The following is an 18,966-nucleotide window of genomic DNA, read 5'->3' on the forward strand; positions in this document are numbered from 1 at the left end:
CAGATATCAATCGCGACGAATTTTCTGTGCCACCATCTCAAGGGGACGGTGGAAGGATGGCAGGAATCATTCTGTGGTACGTCAGATACCACCTATTGGGCTGCCAGATGACATTAAAAGAGCCAACAGCAACTTCGCTAATCTCCTCAATATAAGTCGTTATGGCGATCCTAGTATTTAATAGAGACGCAAATTGTATAACTCTTCGGCAATGGGAGAGTGCTACGGTTACAGAAAACAGACAGTGGTGCATCGCATACATGCCACTGGAGCCCCAGGACAGCTGCCATGTGGCGCCCACAGCCATGGTAGTCTCTTGCGTCGAGGAGGGCATGACGGCTCCAGATATCAATCGCGACGAATTTTCTGTGCCACCATCTCAAGGGGACGGTGGAAGGATGGCAGGAATCATTCTGTGGTACGTCAGATACCACCTATTGGGCTGCCAGATGACATTAAAAGAGCCAACAGCAACTTCGCTAATCTCCTCAATATAAGTCGTTATGGCGATCCTAGTATTTAATAGAGACGCAAATTGTATAACTCTTCGGCAATGGGAGAGTGCTACGGTTACAGAAAACAGACAGTGGTGCATCGCATACATGCCACTGGAGCCCCAGGACAGCTGCCATGTGGCGCCCACAGCCATGGTAGTCTCTTGCGTCGAGGAGGGCATGACGGCTCCAGATATCAATCGCGACGAATTTTCTGTGCCACCATCTCAAGGGGACGGTGGAAGGATGGCAGGAATCATTCTGTGGTACGTCAGATACCACCTATTGGGCTGCCAGATGACATTAAAAGAGCCAACAGCAACTTCGCTAATCTCCTCAATATAAGTCGTTATGGCGATCCTAGTATCTAATAGAGACGCAAATTGTATAACTCTTCGGCAATGGGAGAGTGCTACGGTTACAGAAAACAGACAGTGGTGCATCGCATACATGCCACTGGAGCCCCAGGACAGCTGCCATGTGGCGCCCACAGCCATGGTAGTCTCTTGCGTCGAGGAGGGCATGACGGCTCCAGATATCAATCGCGACGAATTTTCTGTGCCACCATCTCAATGGGACGGTGGAAGGATGGCAGGAATCATTCTGTGGTACGTCAGATACCACCTATTGGGCTGCCAGATGACATTAAAAGAGCCAACAGCAACTTCGCTAATCTCCTCAATATAAGTCGTTATGGCGATCCTAGTATCTAATAGAGACGCAAATTGTATAACTCTTCGGCAATGGGAGAGTGCTACGGTTACAGAAAACAGACAGTGGTGCATCGCATACATGCCACTGGAGCCCCAGGACAGCTGCCATGTGGCGCCCACAGCCATGGTAGTCTCTTGCCTCGAGGAGGGCATGACGGCTCCAGATATCAATCGCGACGAATTTTCTGTGGCACCATCTCAAGGGGACGGTGGAAGGATGGCAGGAATCATTCTGTGGTACGTCAGATACCACCTATTGGGCTGCCAGATGACATTAAAAGAGCCAACAGCAACTTCGCTAATCTCCTCAATATAAGTCGTTATGGCGATCCTAGTATCTAATAGAGACGCAAATTGTATAACTCTTCGGCAATGGGAGAGTGCTACGGTTACAGAAAACAGACAGTGGTGCATCGCATACATGCCACTGGAGCCCCAGGACAGCTGCCATGTGGCGCCCACAGCCATGGTAGTCTCTTGCGTCGAGGAGGGCATGACGGCTCCAGATATCAATCGCGACGAATTTTCTGTGCCACCATCTCAAGGGGACGGTGGAAGGATGGCAGGAATCACTCTGTGGTACGTCAGAAACCACCTATTGGGCTGCCAGAGACATTTAAAGAGCCAACAGCAACTAAGTTAATCTCCTCAATATAAGTCGTTATGGTGATCCTAGTATTTAATAGCGACGCAAATTGTATAACTCATCGACAATAGGAGAGTGCTACGGTTACAGAAAAGAGACAGTGGTGCCTCGGATACATGCCACTGGAGCCCCAGGAGAGCTGCCATGTGGCGCCCACAGCCATGGTAGTCTCTTGCGTCGAGGAGGGCATGACGGCTCCAGATATCAATCGCGACGAACTTTCTGTGCCACCATCTCAAGGGGACGGTGGGAGGATGGCAGGAATCATTCTGTGGTACGGCAGATACCACCTATTGGGCTGCCAGAGGCATTTAAAGAGCCAACAGCAACTAAGTTAATCTCCTCAATATAAGTCGTTATGGTGATCCTAGTATTTAATAGCGACGCAAACTGTATAACTCATCGACAATAGGAGAGTGCTACGGTTACAGAAAAGAGACAGTGGTGCCTCGGATACATGCCACTGGAGCCCCAGGAGAGCTGCCATGTGGCGCCCACAGCCATGGTAGTCTCTTGCGTCGAGGAGGGCATGACGGCTCCAGATATCAATCGCGACGAACTTTCTGTGCCACCATCTCAAGGGGACGGTGGGAGGATGGCAGGAATCATTCTGTGGTACGTCAGATACCACCTATTGGGCTGCCAGAGGCATTTAAAGAGCCAACAGCAACTAAGTTAATCTCCTCAATATAAGTCGTTATGGTGATCCTAGTATTTAATAGCGACGCAAATTGTATAACTCATCGACAATAGGAGAGTGCTACGGTTACAGAAAAGAGACAGTGGTGCCTCGGATACATGCCACTGGAGCCCCAGGAGAGCTGCCATGTGGCGCCCACAGCCATGGTAGTCTCTTGCGTCGAGGAGGGCATGACGGCTCCAGATATCAATCGCGACGAACTTTCTGTGCCACCATCTCAAGGGGACGGTGGGAGGATGGCAGGAATCATTCTGTGGTACGTCAGATACCACCTATTGGGCTGCCAGAGGCATTTAAAGAGCCAACAGCAACTAAGTTAATCTCCTCAATATAAGTCGTTATGGTGATCCTAGTATTTAATAGCGACGCAAATTGTATAACTCATCGACAATAGGAGAGTGCTACGGTTACAGAAAAGAGACAGTGGTGCCTCGGATACATGCCACTGGAGCCCCAGGAGAGCTGGTATGTGGCGCCCACAGCCATGGTAGTCTCTTACGTCGAGGAGGGCATGACGGCTCCAGATATCAATCGCGACGAATTTTCTGTGCCACCATCTCAAGGGGACGGTGGAAGGATGGCAGGAATCACTCTGTGGTACGTCAGAAACCACCTATTGGGCTGCCAGAGACATTTAAAGAGCCAACAGCAACTAAGTTAATCTCCTCAATATAAGTCGTTATGGTGATCCTAGTATTTAATAGCGACGCAAATTGTATAACTCATCGACAATAGGAGAGTGCTACGGTTACAGAAAAGAGACAGTGGTGCCTCGGATACATGCCACTGGAGCCCCAGGAGAGCTGCCATGTGGCGCCCACAGCCATGGTAGTCTCTTGCGTCGAGGAGGGCATGACGGCTCCAGATATCAATCGCGACGAACTTTCTGTGCCACCATCTCAAGGGGACGGTGGGAGGATGGCAGGAATCATTCTGTGGTACGTCAGATACCACCTATTGGGCTGCCAGAGGCATTTAAAGAGCCAACAGCAACTAAGTTAATCTCCTCAATATAAGTCGTTATGGTGATCCTAGTATTTAATAGCGACGCAAACTGTATAACTCATCGACAATAGGAGAGTGCTACGGTTACAGAAAAGAGACAGTGGTGCCTCGGATACATGCCACTGGAGCCCCAGGAGAGCTGCCATGTGGCGCCCACAGCCATGGTAGTCTCTTGCGTCGAGGAGGGCATGACGGCTCCAGATATCAATCGCGACGAACTTTCTGTGCCACCATCTCAAGGGGACGGTGGGAGGATGGCAGGAATCATTCTGTGGTACGTCAGATACCACCTATTGGGCTGCCAGAGGCATTTAAAGAGCCAACAGCAACTAAGTTAATCTCCTCAATATAAGTCGTTATGGTGATCCTAGTATTTAATAGCGACGCAAATTGTATAACTCATCGACAATAGGAGAGTGCTACGGTTACAGTAAAGAGACAGTGGTGCCTCGGATACATGCCACTGGAGCCCCAGGAGAGCTGCCATGTGGCGCCCACAGCCATGGTAGTCTCTTGCGTCGAGGAGGGCATGACGGCTCCAGATATCAATCGCGACGAATTTTCTGTGCCACCATCTCAAGGGGACGGTGGAAGGATGGCAGGAATCACTCTGTGGTACGTCAGAAACCACCTATTGGGCTGCCAGAGGCATTTAAAGAGCCAACAGCAACTAAGTTAATCTCCTCAATATAAGTCGTTATGGTGATCCTAGTATTTAATAGCGACGCAAATTGTATAACTCATCGACAATAGGAGAGTGCTACGGTTACAGAAAAGAGACAGTGGTGCCTCGGATACATGCCACTGGAGCCCCAGGATAGCTGCCATGTGGCGCCCACAGCCATGGTAGTCTCTTGCGTCGAGGAGGGCATGACGGCTCCAGATATCAATCGCGACGAATTTTCTGTGCCACCATCTCAAGGGGACGGTGGAAGGATATCAGGAATCATTCTGTGGTACGTCAGATACCACCTATTGGGCTGCCAGATGACATTAAAAGAGCCAACAGCAACTTCGCTAATCTCCTCAATATAAGTCGTTATGGCGATCCTAGTATTTAATAGAGACGCAAATTGTATAACTCTTCGGCAATGGGAGAGTGCTACGGTTACAGAAAACAGACAGTGGTGCATCGCATACATGCCACTGGAGCCCCAGGACAGCTGCCATGTGGCGCCCACAGCCATGGTAGTCTCTTGCGTCGAGGAGGGCATGACGGCTCCAGATATCAATCGCGACGAATTTTCTGTGCCACCATCTCAAGGGGACGGTGGGAGGATGGCAGGAATCACTCTGTGGTACGTCAGAAACCACCTATTGGGCTGCCAGAGGCATTTAAAGAGCCAACAGCAACTAAGTTAATCTCCTCAATATAAGTCGTTATGGTGATCCTAGTATTTAATAGCGACGCAAATTGTATAACTCATCGACAATAGGAGAGTGCCACGGTTACAGAAAAGAGACAGTGGTGCCTCGGATACATGCCACTGGAGCCCCAGGAGAGCTGCCATGTGGCGCCCACAGCCATGGTACTCTCTTGCGTCGAGGAGGGCATGACGGCTCCAGATATCAATCGCGACGAATTTTCTGTGCCACCATCTCAAGGGGACGGTGGAAGGATGGCAGGAATCACTCTGTGGTACGTCAGAAACCACCTATTGGGCTGCCAGAGGCATTTAAAGAGCCAACAGCAACTAAGTTAATCTCCTCAATATAAGTCGTTATGGTGATCCTAGTATTTAATAGCGACGCAAACTGTATAACTCATCGACAATAGCAGAGTGCTACGGTTACAGGAAACAGACAGTGGTGCATCGGATACGTGCCACTGGAGCCCCAGGAGAGCTGCCATGTGGCGCCCACAGCCTTGGTAGTCTCCTGCGGAGAAGAGGGCATGAGGCCTCCAGATATCAATCGCGACGAAATTTCTGTGCCACCATCTCAAGGGGACGGTGGAAGGATGGCAGGAATCACTCTGTGGTACGTCAGAAACCACCTATTGGGCTGCCAGAGGCATTTAAAGAGCCAACAGCAACTAAGTTAATCTCCTCAATATAAGTCGTTATGGTGATCCTAGTATTTAATAGCGACGCAAACTGTATAACTCATCGACAATAGCAGAGTGCTACGGTTACAGGAAACAGACAGTGGTGCATCGGATACGTGCCACTGGAGCCCCAGGAGAGCTGCCATGTGGCGCCCACAGCCTTGGTAGTCTCCTGCGGAGAAGAGGGCATGAGGCCTCCAGATATCAATCGCGACGAAATTTCTGTGCCACCATCTCAATGGGACGGTGGAAGGATGGCAGGAATCATTCTGTGGTACGTCAGAAACCACCTATTGGGCTCCCAGATGACATTAAAAGAGCCAACAGCAACTTCGCTAATCTCCTCAATATAAGTCGTTATGGCGATCCTAGTATTTAATAGCGACGCAAATTGTATAACTCTTCGGCAATGGGAGAATGCTACGGTTACAGAAAACAGACAGTGGTGCATCGGATACATGCCACTGGAGCCCCAGGAGAGCTGCCATGTGGCGCCCACAGCCTTGGTAGTCTCTTGCGGAGAAGAGGGCATGAGGCCTCCAGATATCAATCGCGACGAAATTTCTGTGCCACCATCTCAAGGGGACGGTGGAAGGATGGCAGGAATCATTCTGTGGTACGTCACAAACCACCTATTGGGCTGCCAGAGACATTTAAAGAGCCAACAGCAACTAAGTTAATCTCCTCAATATAAGTCGTTATGGTGATCCTAGTATTTAATAGCGACGCAAATTGTATAACTCATCGACAATAGGAGAGTGCTACGGTTACAGAAAAGAGACAGTGGTGCCTCGGATACATGCCACTGGAGCCCCAGGAGAGCTGCCATGTGGCGCCCACAGCCTTGGTAGTCTCTTGCGGAGAAGAGGGCATGAGGCCTCCAGATATCAATCGCGACGAAATTTCTGTGCCACCATCTCAAGGGGACGGTGGAAGGATGGCAGGAATCATTCTGTGGTACGTCAGAAACCACCTATTGGGCTGCCAGAGACATTTAAAGAGCCAACAGCAACTAAGTTAATCTCCTCAATATAAGTCGTTATGGTGATCCTAGTATTTAATAGCGACGCAAATTGTATAACTCATCGACAATAGGAGAGTGCTACGGTTACAGAAAAGAGACAGTGGTGCCTCGGATACATGCCACTGGAGCCCCAGGAGAGCTGCCATGTGGCGCCCACAGCCATGGTAGTCTCTTACGTCGAGGAGGGCATGACGGCTCCAGATATCAATCGCGACGAATTTTCTGTGCCACCATCTCAAGGGGACGGTGGAAGGATGGCAGGAATCACTCTGTGGTACGTCAGAAACCACCTATTGGGCTGCCAGAGACATTTAAAGAGCCAACAGCAACTAAGTTAATCTCCTCAATATAAGTCGTTATGGTGATCCTAGTATTTAATAGCGACGCAAATTGTATAACTCATCGACAATAGGAGAGTGCTACGGTTACAGAAAAGAGACAGTGGTGCCTCGGATACATGCCACTGGAGCCCCAGGAGAGCTGCCATGTGGCGCCCACAGCCATGGTAGTCTCTTGCGTCGAGGAGGGCATGACGGCTCCAGATATCAATCGCGACGAACTTTCTGTGCCACCATCTCAAGGGGACGGTGGGAGGATGGCAGGAATCATTCTGTGGTACGTCAGATACCACCTATTTTGCTGCCAGAGGCATTTAAAGAGCCAACAGCAACTAAGTTAATCTCCTCAATATAAGTCGTTATGGTGATCCTAGTATTTAATAGCGACGCAAACTGTATAACTCATCGACAATAGGAGAGTGCTACGGTTACAGAAAAGAGACAGTGGTGCCTCGGATACATGCCACTGGAGCCCCAGGAGAGCTGCCATGTGGCGCCCACAGCCATGGTAGTCTCTTGCGTCGAGGAGGGCATGACGGCTCCAGATATCAATCGCGACGAACTTTCTGTGCCACCATCTCAAGGGGACGGTGGGAGGATGGCAGGAATCATTCTGTGGTACGTCAGATACCACCTATTGGGCTGCCAGAGGCATTTAAAGAGCCAACAGCAACTAAGTTAATCTCCTCAATATAAGTCGTTATGGTGATCCTAGTATTTAATAGCGACGCAAATTGTATAACTCATCGACAATAGGAGAGTGCTACGGTTACAGTAAAGAGACAGTGGTGCCTCGGATACATGCCACTGGAGCCCCAGGAGAGCTGCCATGTGGCGCCCACAGCCATGGTAGTCTCTTGCGTCGAGGAGGGCATGACGGCTCCAGATATCAATCGCGACGAATTTTCTGTGCCACCATCTCAAGGGGACGGTGGAAGGATGGCAGGAATCACTCTGTGGTACGTCAGAAACCACCTATTGGGCTGCCAGAGGCATTTAAAGAGCCAACAGCAACTAAGTTAATCTCCTCAATATAAGTCGTTATGGTGATCCTAGTATTTAATAGCGACGCAAATTGTATAACTCATCGACAATAGGAGAGTGCTACGGTTACAGAAAAGAGACAGTGGTGCCTCGGATACATGCCACTGGAGCCCCAGGATAGCTGCCATGTGGCGCCCACAGCCATGGTAGTCTCTTGCGTCGAGGAGGGCATGACGGCTCCAGATATCAATCGCGACGAATTTTCTGTGCCACCATCTCAAGGGGACGGTGGAAGGATGGCAGGAATCATTCTGTGGTACGTCAGATACCACCTATTGGGCTGCCAGATGACATTAAAAGAGCCAACAGCAACTTCGCTAATCTCCTCAATATAAGTCGTTATGGCGATCCTAGTATTTAATAGAGACGCAAATTGTATAACTCTTCGGCAATGGGAGAGTGCTACGGTTACAGAAAACAGACAGTGGTGCATCGCATACATGCCACTGGAGCCCCAGGACAGCTGCCATGTGGCGCCCACAGCCATGGTAGTCTCTTGCGTCGAGGAGGGCATGACGGCTCCAGATATCAATCGCGACGAATTTTCTGTGCCACCATCTCAAGGGGACGGTGGGAGGATGGCAGGAATCACTCTGTGGTACGTCAGAAACCACCTATTGGGCTGCCAGAGGCATTTAAAGAGCCAACAGCAACTAAGTTAATCTCCTCAATATAAGTCGTTATGGTGATCCTAGTATTTAATAGCGACGCAAATTGTATAACTCATCGACAATAGGAGAGTGCTACGGTTACAGAAAAGAGACAGTGGAGCCTCGGATACATGCCACTGGAGCCCCAGGAGAGCTGCCATGTGGCGCCCACAGCCATGGTACTCTCTTGCGTCGAGGACGGCATGACGGCTCCAGATATCAATCGCGACGAATTTTCTGTGCCACCATCTCAAGGGGACGGTGGAAGGATGGCAGGAATCACTCTGTGGTACGTCAGAAACCACCTATTGGGCTGCCAGAGGCATTTAAAGAGCCAACAGCAACTAAGTTAATCTCCTCAATATAAGTCGTTATGGTGATCCTAGTATTTAATAGCGACGCAAACTGTATAACTCATCGACAATAGCAGAGTGCTACGGTTACAGGAAACAGACAGTGGTGCATCGGATACGTGCCACTGGAGCCCCAGGAGAGCTGCCATGTGGCGCCCACAGCCTTGGTAGTCTCCTGCGGAGAAGAGGGCATGAGGCCTCCAGATATCAATCGCGACGAAATTTCTGTGCCACCATCTCAAGGGGACGGTGGAAGGATGGCAGGAATCACTCTGTGGTACGTCAGAAACCACCTATTGGGCTGCCAGAGGCATTTAAAGAGCCAACAGCAACTAAGTTAATCTCCTCAATATAAGTCGTTATGGTGATCCTAGTATTTAATAGCGACGCAAACTGTATAACTCATCGACAATAGCAGAGTGCTACGGTTACAGGAAACAGACAGTGGTGCATCGGATACGTGCCACTGGAGCCCCAAGAGAGCTGCCATGTGGCGCCCACAGCCTTGGTAGTCTCCTGCGGAGAAGAGGGCATGAGGCCTCCAGATATCAATCGCGACGAAATTTCTGTGCCACCATCTCAAGGGGACGGTGGAAGGATGGCAGGAATCACTCTGTGGTACGTCAGAAACCACCTATTGGGCTGCCAGAGGCATTTAAAGAGCCAACAGCAACTAAGTTAATCTCCTCAATATAAGTCGTTATGGTGATCCTAGTATTTAATAGCGACGCAAACTGTATAACTCATCGACAATAGCAGAGTGCTACGGTTACAGGAAACAGACAGTGGTGCATCGTATACGTGCCACTGGAGCCCCAGGAGAGCTGCCATGTGGCGCCCACAGCCTTGGTAGACTCCTGCGGAGAAGAGGGCATGAGGCCTCCAGATATCAATCGCGACGAAATTTCTGTGCCACCATCTCAATGGGACGGTGGGAGGATGGCAGGAATCATTCTGTGGTACGTCAGAAACCACCTATTGGGCTCCCAGATGACATTAAAAGAGCCAACAGCAACTTCGCTAATCTCCTCAATATAAGTCGTTATGGCGATCCTAGTATTTAATAGCGACGCAAATTGTATAACTCTTCGGCAATGGGAGAATGCTACGGTTACAGAAAACAGACAGTGGTGCATCGGATACATGCCACTGGAGCCCCAGGAGAGCTGCCATGTGGCGCCCACAGCCTTGGTAGTCTCTTGCGGAGAAGAGGGCATGAGGCCTCCAGATATCAATCGCGACGAAATTTCTGTGCCACCATCTCAAGGGGACGGTGGAAGGATGGCAGGAATCATTCTGTGGTACGTCAGTAACCACCTATTGGGCTGCCAGAGACATTTAAAGAGCCAACAGCAACTAAATTAATCTCCTCAATATAAGTCGTTATGGTGATCCTAGTATTTAATAGCGACGCAAACTGTATAACTCATCGACAATAGCAGAGTGCTACGGTTACAGGAAACAGACAGTGGTGCATCGGATACGTGCCACTGGAGCCCTAGGAGAGCTGCCATGTGGCGCCCACAGCCTTGGTAGTCTCCTGCGGAGAAGAGGGCATGAGGCCTCCAGATATCAATCGCGACGAAATTTCTGTGCCACCATCTCAAGGGGACGGTGGAAGGATGGCAGGAATCACTCTGTGGTACGTCAGAAACCACCTATTGGGCTGCCAGAGGCATTTAAAGAGCCAACAGCAACTAAGTTAATCTCCTCAATATAAGTCGTTATGGTGATCCTAGTATTTAATAGCGACGCAAACTGTATAACTCATCGACAATAGCAGAGTGCTACGGTTACAGGAAACAGACAGTGGTGCATCGTATACGTGCCACTGGAGCCCCAGGAGAGCTGCCATGTGGCGCCGACAGCCTTGGTAGTCTCCTGCGGAGAAGAGGGCATGAGGCCTCCAGATATCAATCGCGACGAAATTTCTGTGCCACCATCTCAAGGGGACGGTGGGAGGATGGCAGGAATCATTCTGTGGTACGTCAGAAACCACCTATTGGGCTCCCAGATGACATTAAAAGAGCCAACAGCAACTAAGTTAATCTCCTCAATATAAGACGTTATGGTGATCCTAGTATTTAATAGCGACGCAAATTGTATAACTTATCGACAATAGGAGAGTGCTACGGTTACAGGAAACAGACAGTGGTGCATCGGATACATGCCACTGGAGCCCCAGGAGAGCTGCCATGTGGCGCCCACAGCCTTGGTAGTCTCTTGCGGAGAAGAGGGCATGAGGCCTCCAGATATCAATCGCGACGAATTTTCTGTGCCACCATCTCAAGGGGACGGTGGAAGGATGGCAGGAATCATTCTGTGGTACGTCAGAAACCACCTATTGGGCTGCCAGAGACATTTAAAGAGCCAACAGCAACTAAGTTAATCTCCTCAATATAAGTCGTTATGGTGATCCTAGTATTTAATAGCGACGCAAATTGTATAACTCATTGACAATAGCAGAGTGCTACGGTTACAGGAAACAGACAGTGGTGCATCGGAAACATGCCACTGGAGCCCCAGGAGAGCTGCCATGTGGCGCCCACAGCCTTGGTAGCCTCTTGCGGAGAAGAGTGCATGAGGCCTCCAGATATCAATCGCGACGAATTTTCTGTGCCACCATCTCAAGGGGACGGTGGAAGGATGGCAGGAATCATTCTGTGGTACGTCAGAAACCACCTATTGGTCTGCCAGAGACATTTAAAGAGCCAACAGCAACTAAGTTAATCTCCTCAATATATGTCGTTATGGTGATCCTAGTATTTAATAGCGACGCAAATTGTATAACTCGTCGACAATAGGAGAGTGCTACGGTTACAGGAAACAGACAGTGGTGCATCGGATACATGCCATTGGAGCCCCAGGAGAGCTGCCATGTGGCGCCCACAGCCTTGGTAGCCTCTTGCGTAGAAGAGGGCATGAGGCCTCCAGATATCAATCGCGACGAATTTTCTGTGCCACCATCTCAAGGGGACGGTGGAAGGATGGCAGGAATCATTCTGTGGTACGTCAGAAACCACCTATTGGGCTGCCAGAGGCATTTAAAGAGCCAACAGCAACTAAGTTAATCTCCTCAATATAAGTCGTTATGGTGATCCTAGTATTTAATAGCGACGCAAATTGTATAACTCATCGACAATAGGAGAGTGCTACGGTTACAGGAAACAGACAGTGGTGCATCGGATACATGCCATTGGAGCCCCAGGAGAGCTGCCATGTGGCGCTCACAGCCTTGGTAGTCTCTTGCGGAGAAGAGGGCATGAGGCCTCCAGATATCAATCGCGACGAATTTTCTGTGCCACCATCTCAAGGGGACGGTGGAAGGATGGCAGGAATCAATCTGTGGTACGTCAGAAACCACCTATTGGGCTCCCAGATGACATTAAAAGAGCCAACAGCAACTTCGCTAATCTCCTCAATATAAGTCGTTATTCCGATCCTAGTATTTAATAGCGACGCAAATTGTATAACTCTTCGGCAATGGGAGAGTGCTACGGTTACAGAAAACAGACAGTGGTGCATCGGATACATGCCACTGGAGCCCCAGGAGAGCTGCCATGTGGCGCCCACAGCCTTGGTAGTCTCTTGCGTCGAAGAGGGCATGAGGCCTCCAGATATCAATCGCGACGAAATTTCTGTGTCACCATCTCAAGGGGACGCTGGGAGGATGGCAGGAATGATTCTGTGGTACGTAAGAAACCACCTATTGGGCTGCCAGAGGCATTTAAAGAGCCAACAGCAACTAAGTTAATCTCCTCAATATAAGTCGTTATGGTGATCCTAGTATTTAATAGCGACGCAAATTGTATAACTCATCGACAATAGGAGAGTGCTACGGTTACAGGAAACAGACAGTGGTGCATCGGATACATGCCATTGGAGCCCCAGGAGAGCTGCCATGTGGCGCTCACAGCCTTGGTAGTCTCTTGCGGAGAAGATGGCATGAGGCCTCCAGATATCAATCGCGACGAAATTTCTGTGTCACCATCTCAATGGGACGGTGGGGGGATGGCAGGAATCATTCTGTGGTATGTCAGAAACCACCTATTGGGCTCCCAGATGACATTAAAAGAGCCAACAGCAACTTCGCTAATTTCCTCAATATAAGTCGTTATGGTGATCCTAGTATTTAATAGCGACGCAAATTGTATAACTCATCAGCAAGATGAGAATGCTACGGTTACAGAAAATAGACAGTGGTGCATCGGATACATGCCACTGGAGCCCCAGGAGTGCTGCCATGTGGCGCCCACAGCCTCGGTAGTCTCTTGCGGAGAAGAGGGCATGAGGCCTCCAGATATCAATCGCGACGAAATTTCTGTGCCACCATCTCAAGGGGACGGTGGAAGGATGGCAGGAATCATTCTGTGGTACGTCAGAAACCACCTATTGGGCTGCCAGAGGCATTTAAAGAGCCAACAGCAACTAGTCGAGCAGCCGACCCGAGCGGAACGCTGCTCTCTGCACCTGGCGTAGCTGCCCGCGGATAGCTCCTCGGAGTGGTCTCTAATAAGCTACAACTGGCGTAGCTGCCAGTGACGCTCTTCTGAGCGGCACGAACCCGCGCAAGCTGCTTAACGCTTTCGGGCGCTAAGTGGCAAGAGCTTCGGCTCCACTTCCTGCAACTTCGGTTGCAAATCTCCCCAGCGGGACTCTCCCGTTCTTTGGTAGGGTAATCTCAGTGTCAGGGGCCCGTTCACGTCGGATAACCCCGCGCACTGTAGGCCGCTCTCTTCAACCCGCGCTCTCTTGCGCCGCGCATTGCACTCCGCGCAGATAGGTCGTAGGGACACCCCTCTTCTGTAGGAACAAGGTACACAGCGCTTTCGCTAAAAAGCATTATTGTCGCTCCTTAAAAAGAGCAAAATTGTCGTGTTCCATCCTTCCCTATCCAAATAAATAATTACTCCTGAAACAGCGAAGATGTCCGATCTTTCCTGTGCTTCCCCACCACTCACCCGCAGCAAAGCTGCAGCACAAGAGGCGGTAATGCCGGCTACTCCCGCCATCATTTCCGTCCCGCTGTCCACCTTCCAGGAGCAGGTTGCCCTGAAGGACCAGCAGATCGCGGAACAGCTGGAGCTGATCGCAGAGCTGATGGGCAGCGAAAACACACGAACAGAAACACCCACACCACACACACAGGCACCTGCTGAACAACAGGACATGCCCCCTATTTCACCTCTGGCGGCCCAGGCACCGACGGAACCGGATCCAGAGCCGACAGAGGACACAACAAACACCGATGAAGACGGGCCGTGGCAGCAGGTCGGCCCAAGGCGCAAACAGCAGCCAAATACGCAAACAAGTGAGCCCACAAACTCACGAGGCAACGGCCGAGCGCTGCTGCCAACACCATCCACGCCGCGAACAAACAATAACAACACAGGGACCAACACAAACAACCCTGCGACTGCAGCAACCACAAACATACACGCAGCTACGCAGAACACTAACAACACCGCGACCGGCTTCCCACCGGTCATCATTCACAATTATGGAGACCTAAGTCTCCTAAACAGAGAATTTAACAATAAGCACAGCCCCACAACATACTACTCCAAGCTCACCGGGGAACACGCCGCACTGTACGTGGCGAACAAGGCAGACTACACGAATCTACTGGACTTTCTCAAAGAAAGGAAGGTAGAACACTTCACGTACAGGACAGTCTTGGAAAAAACACAACAGTACGTGATTAAGGGGATAGACTCACGAACCCCGACCGACACGGTACACAACGAACTCTCTGCTCTCGGGTGGGAGTGCATTCGGGTAAACCGGATGTCAGAGTTCGGCACAGCGAGACCGTCACATAACTACATGGCGGAGCTGGCCGACACGGCCAAATCCCGCGACCTGCTGAAGTTAAAATTATTTCTTCACATGGTCGTTAATGTAGAGGTGTACAACACGCCGCGCACCCCCCAACAATGCCACAACTGCCAGCGCTATGCGCACGCGGGTATCAGATGCGGTCTCGCACCCCGCTGCCGCATTTGCGCTGGCGGTCACACAACCCAACGCTGCAAACTCCCCAATACAGCACCTCGCAAGTGCGCCAACTGTGGTGCTGCCCATCCGGCAAACTACAGAGGGTGCATTGCATACAAAGCAGCTCTGAGGCGCAAAATCGCCAAACATGCGAAACCAACCGCCATCACAGTTCCAAAACCGCCCCCGCGCCCAGTAAGAAGTGGATTATCCTTCGCTGGAGCGGTCGCTGGCAGCCCCAGCAGCGCGGGACGGTCAGAGGAGCCCCAGAGCTCAGAACACGCTCAGCAAACACCCCCAGCAACAGGCACACAACAGACATGCACAACAAATGACACCACACCCGCACCGGGCACACCGCACGGAACAAGCAACAACACCACCCTACCCCCTGAGATCGCGAACTGCAGCCCACCACAGGCTACAGAAAACGCACACACACAGGGACAACCACAGCGCCAGAGGAGGAGGAGAAGGAGAAACAGCCGCAGCACGAGGAACACGACCGCACCACAACAAGTACACAGCCAACAGAACACCAACACCCACGAACACATCCCGGACACCAACTCAACAACCCACATAACACACCCACTCACCTCAGAAAATACACAGGCGCCCACAACTGCCACACGAACAACCGACTCGCAGGCCAGCCCTCACCAAACGCCAACACTGGAACAAGCGGCCGCTAACACGACCAACAACTCCCAGGCCGACATGACCAACATCACAACAACATTCCAGAGAATAATGGAAACATTATTCCCCGGACGCACGACCACCGAAATAGTCACGAAGATTATGGGGTGTGTCTCACAACTCTTTATGCAGTTCATGTCGGGTACGCTCAACTGGACTAGCTTCCAAGCCACTATCACACCGCTCTTTACACTACTACATGGATAATACACCACACCAGCCCCGAAACGCAGACTTAAACACAGTCACACAGATCCTGTTTTGGAATGCCAACGGGATCGCAAACAAAAAAGCCGAGATGGCCGCGTTCATGGAGCGAAAGGGTATCCGAATCGCTCTTGTGAACGAAACACTGCTTACGCCTCGCAAACAACTAAACCTCCCAGGTTATTGCGTCTATCGTACCGACCGAACGGATGGCAGGAGGGGAGGCGGCACGGCAATCATTATACACAGAGACATAGACCACACGAACATCGAGCTCCCAGCACTTGAAAGACTGGAGGCTACGGCCGTTAGGGTCAAGTTCAACGGAGCCAACACCACACTGGTATCGCTATACAATCCTCCTAAAAACATAGTAACACGCGATATCAGCACAGTACTCAACATGGCACCGCGGGTAATAGCCGCTGGAGACCTCAACGCAAAACACCCCGATTGGAACTCACGAATACGAACCTCCAACGGCAAGAAACTGTACGAACACGCACTAGGCCGAAACTACATTATACTTGGGCCACACACTCCCACGTTCGTGCCTACACAGGCCCGACGTAGGCCAGACGTGTTAGACATAGCCCTCATAAAGGGCATCACATGCACACTCAACCTAACGGTTGAAAACGATCTGGACTCAGACCACATGCCTGTAATACTGCACATGGAAGAGACACTGCAGGACATTGAACCACGCAGGATGCTTAACTACAAACGTGCGAACTGGACACTGTTCAAGGAAACGCTTGATAGTCGCATTCCTGACACCCACGAAATTAACAACACACAGCAAATTGATGAGGCTGTGGAGGCTCTCACAACTGCCGTCCAAGACGCAATGACTGACGCCTTTCCATTTACAACACCAAGACAACACTCGACGGCCCTGCCCCAGGAAATCCTGGGCCTTATCTCAATGAGGAACCGCCTCAGGAGATACTGGCAGCGTACCAGGCGCCCGTTCTATAAACTGCACGTCAACAGACTCCAGGGCATAATACGGAATAAAATCCAAACATTCAGAAACGAACAATGGGGACAGAGACTCGCTCGGCTGGATACCACACGTCCTGGCGTGTGGCAGCTGGCCAGACACTTCACCAGGGAGAAACATTACATTCCCACGTTACAAGGACCAGACGGCCCAGCCTACTCCGCGACGGAGAAGGCAGAGCTTATGGCCACAACACTTGCAGCGTCCTTCATGCCGAATCTGGTTCCTTCAGACCCAGCATTCACACTTGAAACGGACCAGGAGGTTACACGACTTGTAGCCCAGCCCTCGCGCGACGTAATCAGACGTGCTAGCACAAATGAAGTCACATGGGCTATCAAGCACACCAACGCTAGAAAAGCCCCTGGGCCTGATGGCATTCAAAACCGTGTCCTCCAGGAGTTCACGGATAAAGCCGTAGAATACCTCACACACCTAACGAATGCCATCCTGACACACCAACACTTCCCTGACTTTTGGAAGACGGCCAAGGTCCTGATGTTCAGGAAGCCAGGGAAAGACCACTCCCTCCCACAAAATTACCGAACCATCAGTCTGCTGTGCTCGCTCAGCAAGATTGTTGAGAAGGTAATACTAAAACGTATCACTAGGCATTGCATCGCCAACGACACCCTAAGACCGGAACAATTCGGCTTTAAGAATCACCACTCGACAACACAACAACTCCTCCGCGTAGTCGAACATATAACACACGGCTACAACATGAACAAAGCCACAGGGGCCGTGTTCCTAGACATCGAAAAGCCTTTCGATCGTCTCTGGCACAACGGACTCATACGCAAACTAAGTGAAGCTGGTTTCCCAGACGGACTCGTACGTCTCATACACTCATATCTCACGAACAGATGTTTCAACACTAACGTGCAGGATAAACAATCAACACGACACGGTATCCAAGCTGGAGTACCCCAAGGAAGCATTCTGGGGCCCATCTTGTTTAACCTGTACATTAATGACTACCCAGCGACACGAAACACGACGTTAGCCGTCTACGCGGATGACACAGCCATCCTCGCGCAAGGCTGGAAACCGTCGAACATCAACTCACGAATACAGACAGCACTCAGAACAGCTGAGCCTTGGCTGGAGCGATGGCGTATTAAAGTAAACGTCGACAAGTGCGAAGCAGTTCTGTTCACACGCAGACCGAAACTACTGCGCAAACACCAACACTGTAGACCGATAACACTACATACACGCCCAATACGTTTCCGAGAGAAAGTCATATACCTTGGTGTCTGGCTGGACCGGAAACTTACATGGGGGGACCACATCGAATACGTTGCCAACCGAGCGCACGCGAGGCTCAAACAGCTCTACCCAATGCTCAACAGGGAAAGCACACTGAATAGGAGGGTGTCGAGGTCCTTATACACTACACTGATTAGACCTCTGATGACGTACGCAGCTCCCGTCTGGGGATATGCAGCTCCCACACGACTGCGCCGCCTGCAGATCATACAGAACAAAGTGCTACGAATCATTAGCAATGCTCCACGCTACACACGCACCGTGGATCTTCACCATGAATACCGCCTTGATACCCTCAAGGAAGTATTCAAGAAACACGCCACACGACTATACAGGAACTCGAGATACTCGAACAATCCTTTCATCCTCACTCTGGGAAACTACGATCACAACCACAGGTGGAAACACAAGCGGCCAAAGACACTGCTAGCTAGGGCATAACCACCTATGGTAAACTAACATACGCAAACAGCGACAAACGCCGGTAAGCCCCTGCATATCAGCAACACTGACTGGCAACTACCAGCTGCTATTAGAACCAACCAACAGGCCACAGCAGGGACACCGACGAGCTCGCCCACAGACGCACGAACAATCTGCCAACACTCCCTCACACTGTGCCTCCGGTATATGACCTATCGGACACAAGACCGATAACAAACATAACTGTTGCAGGTTGCAGGACGCTGAACGAGGACTCTGTACCAGCACCCAGCGCCAGCCGCCGAGCAGCACAAACGCACAACGTCAAGGTATCGACATGCATGA

Source organism: Schistocerca serialis, chromosome 1 (assembly GCF_023864345.2).
Source record: "Schistocerca serialis cubense isolate TAMUIC-IGC-003099 chromosome 1, iqSchSeri2.2, whole genome shotgun sequence".
Lineage (NCBI taxonomy): Eukaryota > Metazoa > Arthropoda > Insecta > Orthoptera > Acrididae > Schistocerca > Schistocerca serialis.